Source organism: Cinclus cinclus, chromosome 1 (assembly GCF_963662255.1).
Source record: "Cinclus cinclus chromosome 1, bCinCin1.1, whole genome shotgun sequence".
In the NCBI taxonomy this organism is placed as follows: domain Eukaryota; kingdom Metazoa; phylum Chordata; class Aves; order Passeriformes; family Cinclidae; genus Cinclus; species Cinclus cinclus.
Genome location: NC_085046.1, coordinates 83,964,448 through 83,980,590, shown reverse-complemented (window position 1 = coordinate 83,980,590; position 16,143 = coordinate 83,964,448).

Below are 16,143 nucleotides of genomic sequence, written 5' to 3'. Positions count from 1 at the left end.
GTATTGAATTCTTGCATGCTGTTGAAGAATGCCTAAACCTTCCTTTTCTAAGCTACATCCCTTCCAAGGAACAGGCATGATGAAAAATGAAAGTGTCTCGTGAATTTAATTACTTAGCAACTTGTCCAAATAATTATGGAGCAAATATCCTTTCAATCTTGCTCCTAGGAAAACCATTACAAGAGAAGTACAATCAGAATGTGAGAAGAAACCTGTGATCAACTACATATTGAAGAAACTGTTCAAAAAGACTTCATCAGCTTGAGCTCTGCTGCCTACCTGAAGAGTGCAACATAAATAATCAAGAGTAATTTTTTCTTCAGGTCACTAGCCTTTGTGCTCAAGCAAATCAGTCCTGATTTGGGTGGTTCGTTGTGTTTGAAACTTGAAAAACCAAGTGCAAGCCTTGGATAAAAATTTGAAAACTTAAGGAGGAAATGAGATGAACAGTCAGAAATGGAAACTGCATTTCTCAGAGTGCTCCAGCTTGAACAAATCCAAGAGTACTAGATGCCTCAGATTCACAAGAAGCAATGAAAACAATTTTTCACTCAATGGTAGGGATTTGTCAGCAGTAGAAAAAGTCCAGTAGCTGAAGTTTAATGTTTGACAAGACATATCTTTTAAGAACAATTTTGGCTGCTTTTTCTTTTTCCCAGTGTTGACAATTCAGCAGTGGTATTCCAACTAGTTGCACTATATTTCTCCTTTCTATGAAATCCTGCTGTGTCCTGGATATTTGTGCGATCTTGTGCCCATGAGTACAACAGATTAATTCAAAACAAATAAAAATACAGAATAGGAGATAGAAGTTGTCCCTTGAAAACCATTAACACAAGGTCCACCTAGGACTGAACCTACCTAAAGTGGAAAGGTATTTTACAAATACAAGGCTTAAATTTCCTTGAATTTCATGGACAGCACAGACTAACAGTAAAAGTACTTTTCTCTATGGTAAAAACTCACCAGAGAACAGTTAAACAATAGTCTGGGCTTCTCATTATTGGGAAGGTCACATTCGAAGTTACATTCTTATTATCACAGGCAGTATTAAATGCAAATATATTAACAGAAAGCACACTTTGTCTCTGCTGCCAATGATAGAAATGACTATCAATAAAAATTATTTCATTATGTTACCAAGAGTTCACATTACATGCGCTTATATTGAAATATTGTTGATTCAAAAGTATATGCTTACACTTACTAAGAGAAGTAACTATTCCAAATTTTTTATCTATAAAGATGATACTGAACATTTATGCTGCAGCAGAGGAAAGGTGATTGCATTTTGGGAACTAATAATGTTCAGCTTTCAACAACTAAAAAAATGCTATTGATATTTATTATTTGTTTTCTAGAGTTCCATGTGCTCTAGAGTCCTTTTTCAAAACTTCAGACTATTTGCCCCACCTTCTGAAAATATATAGATATAACTGGAAAGATAAAAGAAGGTAATGAGATTCTTCTTTTATGAAGGGTTTTCTCCCACGTACAGTCTTAATTTTTCAACAGCAAATCTTAAGGAGAAATGCATATAAAAATCCCCACAAGCTATGTTTAATTCACATGTACACCTGTCTCTCCATATGCACAACTATTGTAGCTCTAAAAATAAGCCTAGACAGAACACTATTTTAATGTCATCAAGTAAAAAAAAAGACATCAGCAGAATTAACTGTTTTTATCAGTAGATGCTATTTACTGAGAGCATTTTCTATTCACAAATCCACAGCTCCAGTGAATGGAAGGGTTACTTTGCATTTCAGAGCTTCGTGCCCTAGGAGAAACAGCTTATAAAAATGTGCAAGAGTGCTTATAGCCAATTTCAGAGGACTATCCACAGAGGACAGAGGGAAAAAGTACACTTTTTACCTAACTAATTCTGCTATGGGTAATCTGTTACTATCTGATCTGAACGTGTCAAGAAGTCCAATATTTTAGTACTATAGGCCCAAAGTACTAAATATATTGAAGTAGCTATTCTTGTGCAATTTATTTTATGCACCTCCTGATCCTAATACATAAAAGCAATAACAATGTCTCTACCACTTTAAGCACAAAGAACTATGTTCTCAGTGCCTCAAAGTCATTTGACATGTGTGATTTTTCATTTCCTTTAAAAAGGCATGGATCTTTTGGTCCACGCCACTGTTCAGGTCTTGCAAAAACCACCCTCCAAGAGGGATAAAATAGGATAATTTGAGCTGGGCAGATTTAGCTCATGGCTAAAAGCACATCCAAAGGAACCAGCCAAAGTCCAACAATCTCAGACTGGGTAAAATATGCACTCTATATCTTTAGGGTATGCACTGCACATCTTTAGAGAATGCAGATGTATTTGCAGGTTTACCAAGGTATAAAATAAGTAATGTAACTGAATATTACAGTTAACTATATATTCAGATTATCAGATCTTTTTGCTCACAGCATAATTAGAAAAACAGATTTGAAGATCATACCAAGCTTGATGCACTAAGAGTATTGCAGCCTCCCTTTCCCTACCCAAATGCATGATTCACTTTGAAGATAACAGGGTTTTTTAAAGAAATGTGTGATGATTTTTCTGTGTTCCTTCAATTGAATCCATACATTTTCTGATTTTTCCTCATTTCCATTTTGTAAAATTTTATTGCTGCATATCATGTAAACTGATCACCCCGCTATGCAGAGATCAGACTTTATAGAAATCCCTGCAAAAATGGTTTTACCCAACAAGTACATGTTAATGCCTACTTTTCTATTCAGAATGCAGTTGAGGGAAGTGGCTAAACTGGGTTGATTCCATTCATGTAGGTTATCACATATGCTGATAACATAAGTACAGCTTGGGTGATACAGAGGGCTTAATCAGAAAAAAAAAATAAAGAGTAGGCTTTTTGTTTATTACTCCATAAACTGGAGGAAGTTTAAACTTCCTCATAAAAATTTAACAAGACTATACTCATAGAATAAAGAAGCATTACCAGAAAATGCAGAACCTCCTGGTGGAAGTAAAGGTCAAGGCTCTCTTCCATTCATCTTGAACACTGCCAAGTTCTCTACGTACCATAATTCATCAAATAATCTAATTAACTTGTTTAAAATTATAATTAAGCTAGGCATACTTAAGGTCATGCAATTACAGGTCTGTGAGAGAGTTTTACACCAACAAAGCAGCTGCAATCTAAATGACAAATCACACATTCTCTAATAACTCTTCATTTCCAGACAGCTATTAATAATGTTTTTTATAACCAAGTTAAAAGGAGGTTTTGTTGCTTTGCAAGTGATGTCTGTTCATAAATAACAAATACCACAATTACTAACTCAGGACAAGGCTGCTTGATTAGAATTTGGAATCATCACATTCCAAAAACATAAACAGTGTCAGGAAATGTTGAGGTTTCCATTTCCTTCTTGACTGCTTAATTCACAGTGATTCTGTGGGCTTTTTTTAGTTAGTGTTTGTTTTTTTGTTTTCTTTTTGTTTGTTTGTTTGTTTTTGGTTTTGGTTTTTTTGTGGTTGGCTGCTTGGTGGTTTTGGGCTTTTGTTTTGTGTGTGTGTGTGTGTGTGTGTGTGTGTGTGTGTGTGTGTGGTTTTAGCTTTTTTTGTGTCTTTGTTTTCTTCCTGGTTAATCTTTTAAATTATCCATTTCTCAGAACATGAGAATATATTTGTTAGACTGTATGTTCTTAGGATGTAGCCTCAGAAGAAGTGAAGGAAAAAACTCCCAACTTATCTAATAAATAAATACAAAAATCTGCCCAGCCCCTGAACTGGTTAATTTCACCATAAATGATACCAAATTTATGATCCTTTATCTGTGGTGAAGATAACACTACAGTTCCTAAAAGGGATGGAGGTGAGTAGCATGAAGCTGTTTTGCCTGCTTAGTTTAGGCAGAGTCAGCTGAGCTGAGGCATGGGAAGACCAGAAAAAGAAGACTGACAGCAAAAGCATTGCTGTGTCAAGAAACCCATGTCCATACAGGCTGCCTCAAAAATAAACAGAAGAGAAACAATGAGTATACGGCAGCAGCTAGAGTGCTGAGGTTAATTTTGCCTGTAAATGATTTCTAAAATCATGGACTGTTACCTGCTTACTTCTGTTAATCATCAAAAGTTAATCTTTTCCTTTACTAAAGTGTATCAATCTGCTTCATCTGTCCCGTGCTTTGCCCTACTGTCAGAGAGAAACATGGAGATATAGTCATCCAGGAGGAAGGAGAAAGATTATTCCATGTAAGAAGTTTCTAGTGAAAGCGAGGAGTGTGGGTCTGAGTAGTTATCTTTGCATGCATCTTGCAGAAAGCTAGTATTAAATTCAAAGCTAGTATTAAATTCACCATAAAATAATTTTTGAAACACCTAGAGCAATCATCAACATCACCATATACAAGCAATTTAAAATATTTTTTTTGTAGAATATTTTTTCATATTTGTAGAGATTCTTTTTCAAAAATAAGCTGATCTTTAACTTTTAAAATAAGAAATAATATTAATTTTAATTATTTTGGTGGTAATGAGACCAAAGAGGTTTAAGATTACTTTCTATTAAGCTCAAACCCTAATACTAATGAGACATTAACCTGAATACAACCTAGCACTTAGCAAACATAAAAGATTTCTCTTGTTTTGCTGCATCGACCAGCATTATATTCACATCCACAGGGCACCTCCCTTTAGATCAACTCATAACTAACACTTTTATTATGGTCTCTGTTGTAACAACTAAGGTGCAGATTTCCAGTAAATGGAAAAAATGCCACATATTAAAACTCTTGAGTATCACAGCTCATGCCACAATTTTGTTCACCCATTATTCTTTCCAGTTTGCACCCTGACAATATTTTAGTGACTCTCCTGGGTCTCCAAGAAGTTCATAATACAAGCCAGGGTGTTCTGAGTAGAATTAATTGTCTTCACTTTGGCTGGTATGGGGCTGTGTTTTGGATTTGTGATGAACAGAGGGTAATATGGAGATGTTTTTCTTCCTGCTGAGCAGGGCTCACACAGGGCGGAGGCCTTTTATGCTTTTCATGTGGCCATGATGGCAAGGAAGTCGCTGATGCATGGGGGGTTGGGAGGAGACACAGCCAGGACAGGTGACCTCAGCTGACCAAAGGGATATTCCAGACCATGTGACATCATACTCAGTGTATACAGTGGGGAGAAGAAGGAGGGAGGGGAAGATATTCACATTGAAGGTGTTTGTCATTCCAGGTAATCATTATGTGTGATGAGGCCCTGATCTCTTGGAGATGACTGCACACCTGTCCACTAATAGGAATCAGTGAATTAATCCCTTGTTTTGCTTTGCTTGTGTGAGTGACTTGTTTTCCCTATTCAACTGTCTTTATCTCAACTCATATGTTTTCTTTTACCTTTCATGTTCTCTCACGGAACCTGATGGTGGAGGTGTGAGCAAGAGCTTACACAGGGCTTGGTTGCTGGCAAGAGTTAAGCTGTGGCAGTGGATTACTGAAATTCATCCTTTGTTAATGCCTTCTGTAATGTCATTTGTCAGCAGAAAGCATTGTAAACTGATTCACCCATGAATGAAGTCCAGGAAGCAGCAAACAACTGTATATTAAAGAAGTAGGTAAATTCTGTCCTTCCTGTCACTGGGACACCACACTACCTGCATGTCTACTTCACTGAGAAGAAATACTGGTATCATTGAGGTATGTACTTCAGCAAAAGTATGTTGTTTTTGATACTATTTGAATGTTTTGTCCTTATGCCTGAAATTTTATGGAAGTGTAACGTAGTGTGCAGATTATTCAAGCACAGATTATATGAGACACAATAAACACATGTAACATGTTGGGTGGGACTTGCAAAGGTAATGTCAGGCACAGTAAGATTTCTGCATGAAGAAACTGCAGGAAGACAGGAGTAATGCCGACCAACATCAAGATTTTTAAAACAAACAAACAAACAAACAAAAAAAACAAACAAAAACAAAACCACACAAAACACAACTGAACACCCAACCAAGCAAGCAAATGAGGAAAAACCCCACTCTTTATCTACTTTCTACTGTTTCCCATTTACACTGCAACGTAAATACTATTTTTGAGGCAAAGACCCTGATGTCAGGAGCTGTTATGGGGCTCCAGAATAGCTCCTCTGGGAGGAGTCCCAAAGGAAAACTTGGAATCTGCAAGAGCAGCAAGCCTAGAAGTCATAGCCCATACTGAAAATATAACAGTTCTGGTCTACCTGATGGATCTTTCAAAATCATATTATCTAGAACAAAAACTTTAACTTGCTTCCTAGAAAGTTCAAAAATGCTATTATTTTTCTACTTGGGGTGTAGAAATTATTATGAACAAATTGAAATAATGAATAACATAGTATTTTCTATCCTTTCTGTCAGATTTAAATTTTCCTTCTTTCATATCCAATTTCCTGGCTTTCTTTTTTGTTTCCTTTTTTCCTTTCCTCTTAACTTGGCATTTGTCTTTTGTTATACTCGCAGTTCAATTTCTTCTTTTCAGTTTTGGTCAACAGTATTACAATAAGTACTCATAGTTGAACCTCTCTAAATGCATCACATAGCTGAAATACAGCTTCAAATTTCTCCAAGAAATCAGAAAAACAGTGTGCTCTCTTTCTTTCTTAGAAGTGAATGTCAGGAGCAGACAAGGTGTGCATCAACCATTTTAAGACAAGAACATCAGAGCAGTCTTTGGAATGGAACAGATACCCTGCAGGTGCTCTGATGAGGCTTTTAAGATTTTATTTATAGATTAGGCACTAGGCATTTCAATGTTTTACTCATTGCAAATGAGATGCATTTTTGTCTTACATTATTGCAAACTATACTGTATTAGCAGAAGGTATAGCAAAATCTAGAAAGGATGTATTTGGGCAGTTTTCAACAATGCTATTTATATAAAGTTAGTGGAAGTATGTGGGTATAAAAAATGCATACACATATACTTTTATAGAAGTAAGCAACCATGAGTTTCCATAGCTTTATGATCACTTCTTTATGTATTTATTCTGAAGTCAGCAAAATAAAATACAGGAAAACAGATGCAAAAGTCTTTGATTGGTTAAAAGAAGATGATCCTATTTTGTATGTATCTTGATAACACTGCATATTTCTCTCCAGGATTCCAAAAATAGAAAACATGGCATCATGAATGGTGAGGTTTACCCAGAAACACACAGTCCTAAAAAATATTTCAAAAGCAGTCTAAACATGAGTGATGTGGATACACACACAGCTGTAGGTCAGAGAGTTCAAAACTAACAGAGTTCCTCACCAGCTGTTAAGGCATACCCCTTGCACTCACGCTGCAGGAAGACAAATTCCAAACAAATTCCTCCTCCTTCCCCCTCCCTCCCTCCACCACAAACCAACAAATCTCTTCCAAGAAAAGGTTTATATAGTATATTTACAGAATGTTAGGAGGCAAACATTTTGACTTACAAAATAAACATCCACCACCTAAATTTTTGGATTTCTGGGGCAGATGTGCCATAGAACTAAAAACAAAGGATAACATTTCATCATTATTTTAAAAAATGTCAAACAGCCAGCAGCACAGCAATACAGGAGTCAAAATGTTTATTCTCACTAGCCTTTTTCATGAACACCAATAACTTAGGTACTCTCAACCCCTTGGGAACTTTTAACAACAATAAAAATATGTTATCCAAGTACAAGAGCTAAAAGACAGCCAATTACATTTAACAACAAAACTGTTAATGTTCCAAAATAAATGATTAGTCAAAAAACCACTAAGTTATTTTATGACACTTTGAAAAAGGAATGGTACTATTTTTTCCATTTCAGATCGATCATTTCTGCTACTGGTGTCAAATTAGTGCAGTTTTAAAGCTATATCTGTTTGCTTATAAAAGCTACAGATACCATAAGAGGTAAATTCTCTTCTTATCTATTTTCATTAAAAATCTAAAAGTATGACTGGTTCAAATAACTTAAATATAATTTACCATCCTTCCCCACCCCCTCACCCAAAACCAGTGGACTCTCAACTATTAATCTAATCATCTTCACTTATATGACAAAAGGATGCCAGAAACATATTTTGCTGATGAGTTCCAGAATGACAGAATTATTTTTACCACTAGTACCTCTTTTCAAAAGACAAGGGAGAAACAGGAGCCACTCCAAGTTAAACTACATCAGGAAAACCTTGGTTCACACCAGGACTGAAAATGAAAGACAGAACATATAAGAAAAACACCCCACAACGGCATATATTTAATTCTCCACTGGCCCACTTTTTTTTTTTATTTTAATTTTATAAATTCAGGAAACATTAATAAATACAACTGATCTATTGATAAAAAACACCAAATTTTGAGGAAGAGAACTTATTCCCTTTTCTCTTTATTGTGTCATATCCACAACTCATTTACTGTTTTGTTGTTTGGGGGTTTAGGGAGGGAAGTTTTGTTTTGTTTAGTTGTTTATTTATCTAGTAAGTAGCAATAAGTTCTTGTATGAGATTTCAGTTTTCACTTTGATCTTTCACAAATGTCTTGTATAAAACTAAATCTCTATACTATAACTTGCTGAACATGTATTTTCTTCTGGATCCATTAGATCCAAAAGTCATCAGTTTTTTGTGAACAGGACAAACCACAAACTCAGAGCCCTGATGATCTGAAAGACTGATCATTATCAGCATCTGCTAATTCTTGTGACTGTTCTAATATCCCATGCTGTTTATAGTGAGAAAGTAAAAATTTCATTCCCATTCAGGTCTGAAGCCTCCAACTTTTGTTATCAACTCTGGAAATACCTCTGAGCATGTCAGGTTTCTTACAGACAAGAATAATTTCAACTAAGTGCCTCTCAATACACCAATGTAAATTTTTAGGTCTGATTAAGGTATAATTTCCTCTCTATGAAACAAAACCAAATTAATCTTTATCAAGAAGCATTTGATTGCTCACTGTGTGTATATATCTCCTATATTTGTTCAATCGCTCTTTAGAAATAGCAGGGGGCATGTAATTCATGTAGCCTATCACTAATAGGGCAAGGCTGCCTAAGTTTGATGGCTTATGAACAGGACAAGCAGTAGCAATTAAATTTATACAGAGGGACAGAGAAAAGAGACCATGGAGGGGAAACAAAAATCACTACAGAAATGCAGTCATCAAAAAATACATCTACCATTACCATGAAGTAGTTCATTTTGCAGTCCAAATTTTTTTTTTTTTTGCCACAGTCACAAAAAAAATAAAATTTACATGATAGCGAATTGATAGTGAATACTCACTTCCCACAGCCCTTTGAGTGCTGAAGCTACCAACTTGATAAAAGCCAAAATGCCTATACTGGACTTTTTTCTTAGGTAAATAGGATGTTCTCAGGGTTAAATGCTATGTACTGTCAGTACCCATGGGGGTATGATAAGAAATTTTCTGAAGAAAGTATTTCACAGGCATGGTTCTGTCAAAGCACCATCCACTTCCAAAGCAGTGGATTGCCATCCCAGGTATAAACTATTGCATGTCAGAAACTTAACCCAGGGTTAAATTTCTGGTTACCTTTAGCTGACAGTATTCCCTACCCCACACCCATAAGCACAGACCATACCACTAAACAAATGAAAAACAGACTAACAACACAAATTAAAACTGCAACAACCACACTGATTACCAAACTGAACTCAGGATGTAAATGTAGTTTAAAAGCATTTCAATTTCGGGAACCTTTGACTCTAAGGAGATACCTTTGCCAGTTCCAAATGAACCAGCAATTTTTAGAAATATCTTTTTAACTGATTATGGTCTTGACATGACTTGATACATTATGGGTCATAAAATCATAGGATGGTTTAGGTTTGGAAGCAACCTTAAAGATCGTCTAGTTCCCCCCTTACTGTGAGCAGGAACACCTTCACTAGACCAGGCTGTTTAGAGTCACATCCAACCTGGCCTTGAGTACTTCCCAGGATGGTGTATTCACAGCTTCCCTGAGCAACCTGCTTCAGTGCCTCACCGCACACACAGGAAAAAAAAAATTCTTCCTTTCTAAACCTACTGCCTTCCAGTTTAAAGCCTTTTGTTCTATCACTATAGGTCCATCTAAAACATCTCTCTCCACCTTTCTTGTAGGCCCCTTCAGGTATTGGAAGACTGCTTTAAGGTCTCTCCAGTCACTTGAATTCTAATTCTTACATGTGTCCCTAAAAATTTCCTTTTATTTTATGTTAACTTCTGAAAAGTACTCAAGGTACTTGAAATAATCATAGTTATAAAGTTGTTTCTCTCATCATTATCTAATCCAGAGGGAAAAGGAGTGGGAGGAAGCAGCATATCTGATTTATGTACTCTACACCGTTTTGCTCCAGCAAAATCTTTTGTGAAAGTTACAGCACAGGAACATGCCTCCCTTGAGATTTTATACCTGCAAGCTGTACAAAAACAAATGCATTTTCCACTGGATGTCCAGCACTGTTTAGTCCAAAGACAGGGCCTCTGGGGTATCTTCCCCAGAACAAGGAAGAGACTCTCAAAATTAAGTGCTGGCTGTATAGCAGACCAGGATCCAGATGGTGTGCTTCCATTTCTGGACTTACTGCCACCTGTTATCATTTCTCATCAGAACATGTGCATCGCGTATTTAGAAATACATGTTGGCATGTTTAAATGAGGTTGTTTTTCTGTCTAGAAATTTGACAGTGGGTGATCCTATTTTGTCACCACATGTCAGATAAAGCCTTCTTCATGTTTGGGGATTACTGAGGTTTTTTGGGGTTTTTGTTTGTTTGTTTTGTTGTTTGTTTGTTTGTTTTTTCTCAGCATTTACATATGCAATAAGAATGTTTCAGCATAATTTCCTAGGTCTGTTTGTCTATTAAGAACACACATAGCCCTATTGGAATGGCACTTCTTTCTCCTCAGCCATGGGAGAGCTGCCCTCCCTGTGTCATTGCTCAACCAAAAACCCCTACTGAGCATGCAGGAGTCCATCATGTAAAGGAAACCACACAAATACCCAGTTCACGCTGTGCACAGTCCAATGATTTACAGCCAGACCTCTAACACTGAGGTAAAGCTGAATGTGTGCAGGTGTTTTTTTTCACCCATTTGTGGGGGCTGAACCTATACTGGATGTGTGGGGACCAAGAACCAGAGGATTTCCTCAGACACGTGCCTCCTTGCCCAAGGTAGAAGTGAGTTTTTGCCATGCAGTTGAAAACTCAGGTTCTTCCTCTAAATCTACATTTTATTGAGACTCTCATCGTGTGTAGGGGGGCTAAAATAATTTCCAGGGTAAAATATACAAATATTTTGGCTGTAAATCTGACAGTATTTCATCTAGTAGCCATAGAAATAAAATTGGAAACATGAACTCCATCTGATCAGAAAACAGAGAAATGAGCCTAGCATAATCTGAGAATTCATATTGATTGACTCAATCTCCTGGCTAGGAAAGCATAATCTGAGAATTCATATTGACTGGCTAAATCTCCTGGCTAGGAATCAACATGGATTTGCTTTTCTTTCTGGTGGGGTATTGAGACTGGAGGACTGACTTTTCTCTGAATATTTTTTTAATTATATAACACATATAATCACATGCCACCAGCAAATACAAATCTCTGTTTTCCCATTTACATATCTGAAAATCCCTTTTTTTTCCCTTCCCAGTTTTGTTGTGTAATGCCATTTAAATTATCAGACTCTTTTGGCCAAATCATGTGAGCTGCAGTACCAATCAATATTCTTATGTTCTAAATAGCACAGGTTAAGGGACTTTGACATTTCCTAAATATTGTGCCTCTTCTTTTAAAGCATACTTTCATTATAATCAAAGTACACTGTCCTGATACCATTTTTTCTGTCATTTATATATTACAAATTTTTCCCTTAATCATCCTGTTAAATAGTTTTTGGAAGAGGTTATATATAATATAATGGAAGTATCAAAATTATTTTTTTCTCAGTTTGGGTTTTAAAGCAATCAGTCTTGCAATAAACAAGAGACTCTCTTGATAGGAACTGTTAGTATTTGTCAGGCATATTTCCCTTAAAAATGTTGACTATATATTAATAGTAATCTGTCGTTCTCTCTATCAATCAGGAGCTGCAATCAGCCACAAACACACCCTCTAATTCTCCTTCAATCAGGGAAACAGTGCAGAAACTCAACTGCAAGTATTTAATAAATGAATAAAGGGGAAAAAAACAATCAGAAACTGTTGGGACCACACACATGATATCTTTATTTAAACTAGAATTTTTCTTTCTCTATGAGCAGCTTTTTCATTTATCAGGTTTGTCAAGCATTAGCACAAGCTGCTGGCTGAGTCACCATCCTTGAAGGTATTTAAAAGATGCGTGGATGTGGCACTGAGGGACATGATTTAGTGTTGATCTTGGTAGCGCTGGGTTAATGGTTGAACTCTGTGATCTTAAAGGTTACTTTCAAGGAAAAAAATGATACTATGATTTTCTGTAGGGCTTCATATGAGGAAATGAAAATCTAATCTAGGGCCATCATATCTAGGTCTGAGTGTTTTGGGAAGTTTTAGGTTCACAGTTACTAAGAAAAAGAGATTCAGCGTTGAAACAGTTACCACTTAGCACTAATGAAAATGTATCTCTTTTTTCCAAGTGCTTTCTGGGAATGGAAAAGTAGGTTACCTGTCAGCACTTCCCAAACAAGCTCTGCAGCAAAGCACCAGAACAGTATCCTCATCTCCCAGCATTGAGGTATCATTAAAAGAACACCATGAATTTTAAAACAGGAAGCTTGGGGGTTTTTGAAAAGCTTAAGACATTTGCAAAACAGATTGTTTCTCCCGGTGGCACATTTAAACAAGCGGGGCACTTTCAAAGTGTTACTCTATAGAACAGAAATTCACTTATGCATGTGTTTGTAATGCCAAATACAAGCTTCTGAAATGTCTTTCAGATTATCCTCCATTATCAAGGAGAGACTTTGTTAGGTACTGCTAAGACTCCAGTCTCAGGACTATGTGCTTTGATTCCCCTGTGGGAAATTTCATCCAGGGACTGAAAATCCTATGAAAGATTTGTCTGTTTTTTACAATCATAGAATTGTTTAGGTTGAAAAGGACCCTTAGGAACACAGAGTCCATCACTTAATCCAGAAATGCCAAGTGCACCATATTAACCATATCTCTAGGTGTCACATCAACACAACTTTTTAATACTTCCAGGGATAGGGACTCAACCTCCTTCTGCTCTGGACTGTTTCAAAGTTTGAAAACCCTTTAGGATTATTAGAAATTAATTATTTGGGGCTTTAGAAACAATATGAAATAGTTTGGGGGTAAGGATTTTTTTTTTGGGTTTTTATTTTTCACCAGGAAGATTTTCTTAAACCACTGTAATAAATTTATGCTTGATAAATCACATCCAGGAATCAGGAGAAATATTTGTTTAATTTGTCTGAAATATAAGATGCAGTAACTATAACCTTGACTTAAAGTCCTCAGACATCCTTGGGGATCTTTCTGTTGGCTCTAATTTGGAAAGTCCATCTTAATACTGATTTAATTGCAAAAAAAATCTTGTAACAATCAGAAATATGCACATATTCCCTTAAAGAAAGAAAAGCATTTTATAGCCAAAGCATTTTAAACTAGAACATTTTTAGATTAAATTATTGAGAAAATGCAAGGTAGAAATGTTACTTTTAAGATACAGCTACCTGCAGCACAATTTTGTACTCCAACTGTTGCCTGGTGAATTAACTGTCCTGTTAAAAAAAGCATCTAATAAAGGTATAAAGCATCTAAGCTGAAGTATCATACCTCTGGTACTATCAGAGGATGTTATTCTTGAACTAATTCATTTTGTGACTTCAGAACAGGAAAGCAGTTTAGCGCTCAGAGTAAAACATATGTTCTTTGGTAACCTTGGAAGCAAGAATAGAAGCAGTTCCAAACTATGAAATGGTTGCAAATTGAGTTTGGGCAAACCATAGAAGACTAGTTTTCCAGAAGAAATGTGGAAGATGAGTTACAAATTATATGTATACGTATACGTCTAAATATAAAAAATTGAAGATAAATATTTATTTTACTGTGAATATGGAAATACAAAGTTAATGTTAGGTGTTTACTATAGTATAAGTTCACTAAGTATAAATTCTTCCTATATTTCATACTTCTTAAAAGATCTTTTAAGCACCACTGGGAATGCACCCTACACCTAAATTGGGAAAGCACTTGTAGTCTCCCTCATTGTCACTGTAATGCTCCAACTTGATGACAGAAAGAGCCAACAATGTCACTTTACAAACTTGTAATACTCCACTGTAAGAAAGTTTTATTCTTAGAATGATGTTCTTTTGTACTGAGGCATCTAATGCCAGCTGTGCAAGTACTAGAGACACAGGCATATCAAGGTGATTATACCTTATCCAGCAACACCTGAACCCAGAGGAATATTTTTATTCTTTTTATCTCTATGTTTCTTTGAAAATAATTTTGAAAATTGTCATACTTCAGTAGCTTTAAAAATAGCTTATTTATAAAAAGTTGCATCATTTTTCTGTAAATCATTACTATAATAAATGTGGTGCACTTGGAGGACAGTCTTATCAAAAGACACAGAATGTAAAATAAAATATGGTGATTGAAGTAAGAATCAAAGCTTGTGAAGTCCAGTAAAACAGGATCACCATTTAATTAAATTAGATTTCTCATTCTGGAAGTGAATGATAAATAACATTCATGTATTTTACAATGCTTTAAATCATGACACATTCCCATATTTATGATATTATCAAGCATGTCTAGACATGGCTGCAATGAAGTTCTGTGTTTTACCCTTTTAATTTAGGCTTTCTGCTCTGCTGTTGCTAACAGCTCTGGCAAGAGTAATTTGCTATAATCAAAATCAAACATATGCAAAAAAGTTCAATTAAAAATTTACCATCTTTGTGGGAATAGTTTTTTGCATTTACAAATACTGGAAGTGGATTTAACTTATTGTTTGTAATTTCTAATAGGGGGATCCAATTAGACTGCCAGAAAAGTTACCAAACACACAAGCCGAGAACTAATGAATTGATTTCTATGGAGTCAGTAAATACTGATTTAGCCTAAAATAGCCTGTATTTTTAGCATGACAAGCATCTAGGTATGCATTAAAAGTAAAAAGAAATTTTAAAAATGCAGAATAAATATTAAGTTTATATCAAATTCATAACTTACATGATTATAAAAAAACATATTTTTGTTCTTCATGCAACATTTTCATACTGGAAATTTACAATTGACCACTGCTTTATTTTTCTCTTTTCTATGTGTAGATGATTTCTCTTTTTTTTTTTGCCTCCCAAAACTACCGAGAATTCTCAGTAGAATGGTATAAACAAGTCTGTTTCACCCTCACGCTCCATCCTCGTTCACTCAGCCTGCTGACCCCAAGCTGAAACTTTGCTCACACAAAAAAGAATCTCACCTTTCAGATGCAGACTGTCAAACTAAATCAAGTGTCAAGCAACACTTCCCACAGACTGTAAACACCAGGATTGTTTGAAGAAAAGGACTCCTGGAAAGAAAACAAGCTTTGATTCCTCCTGGAAAGAAACAAACTTTGATTCTTTGCCTTTGAAGCCTGATTCTTTTTAGAGGAAGTTACTACAGAGGAACATTCCAAAACAAATCATGTTTTGTAAGAAAACTCAATGAAATCAAACATCTTGGGTAGGAAGAAACCAGAGTTTAAGGTAACGAAGAGTTTTTTTCCTGTGACAAGAAGGAAACTGGAGGCTAATATGAGCTTGGGTTCCCAAAACTGTGCAGAGTAGTTGTATGTATGTTGCTGGTCTTTGCTGCACAGTGGATGCGTACCCTTGCAAATGTACCTACCTCTGGGTTTACTTCAGTCAGTAACAGGAAGCAGATCATTTCAGGAAAATTCTTGTAAAAGGAATACCAAAGAAGGACTCTTCAATAGAATAGTACTCTCCAAGGCCATCTCAGCCAGCTTGCCAGAACTCTTTATAACAAGAAACTTTTAAAGTCGTTTTCTACCAGATATTTTAAGCCTTGAAGAAACAAAACAATCACCCATGTGGTGGCTTACAATTCAAAAATGGACTGAAAATTCCCAATGGAAAAGTGAGGACCCAGCTTAAGCTTGTGAAAATAGTGTACACAGAGACACCCTGGACAGAAAATG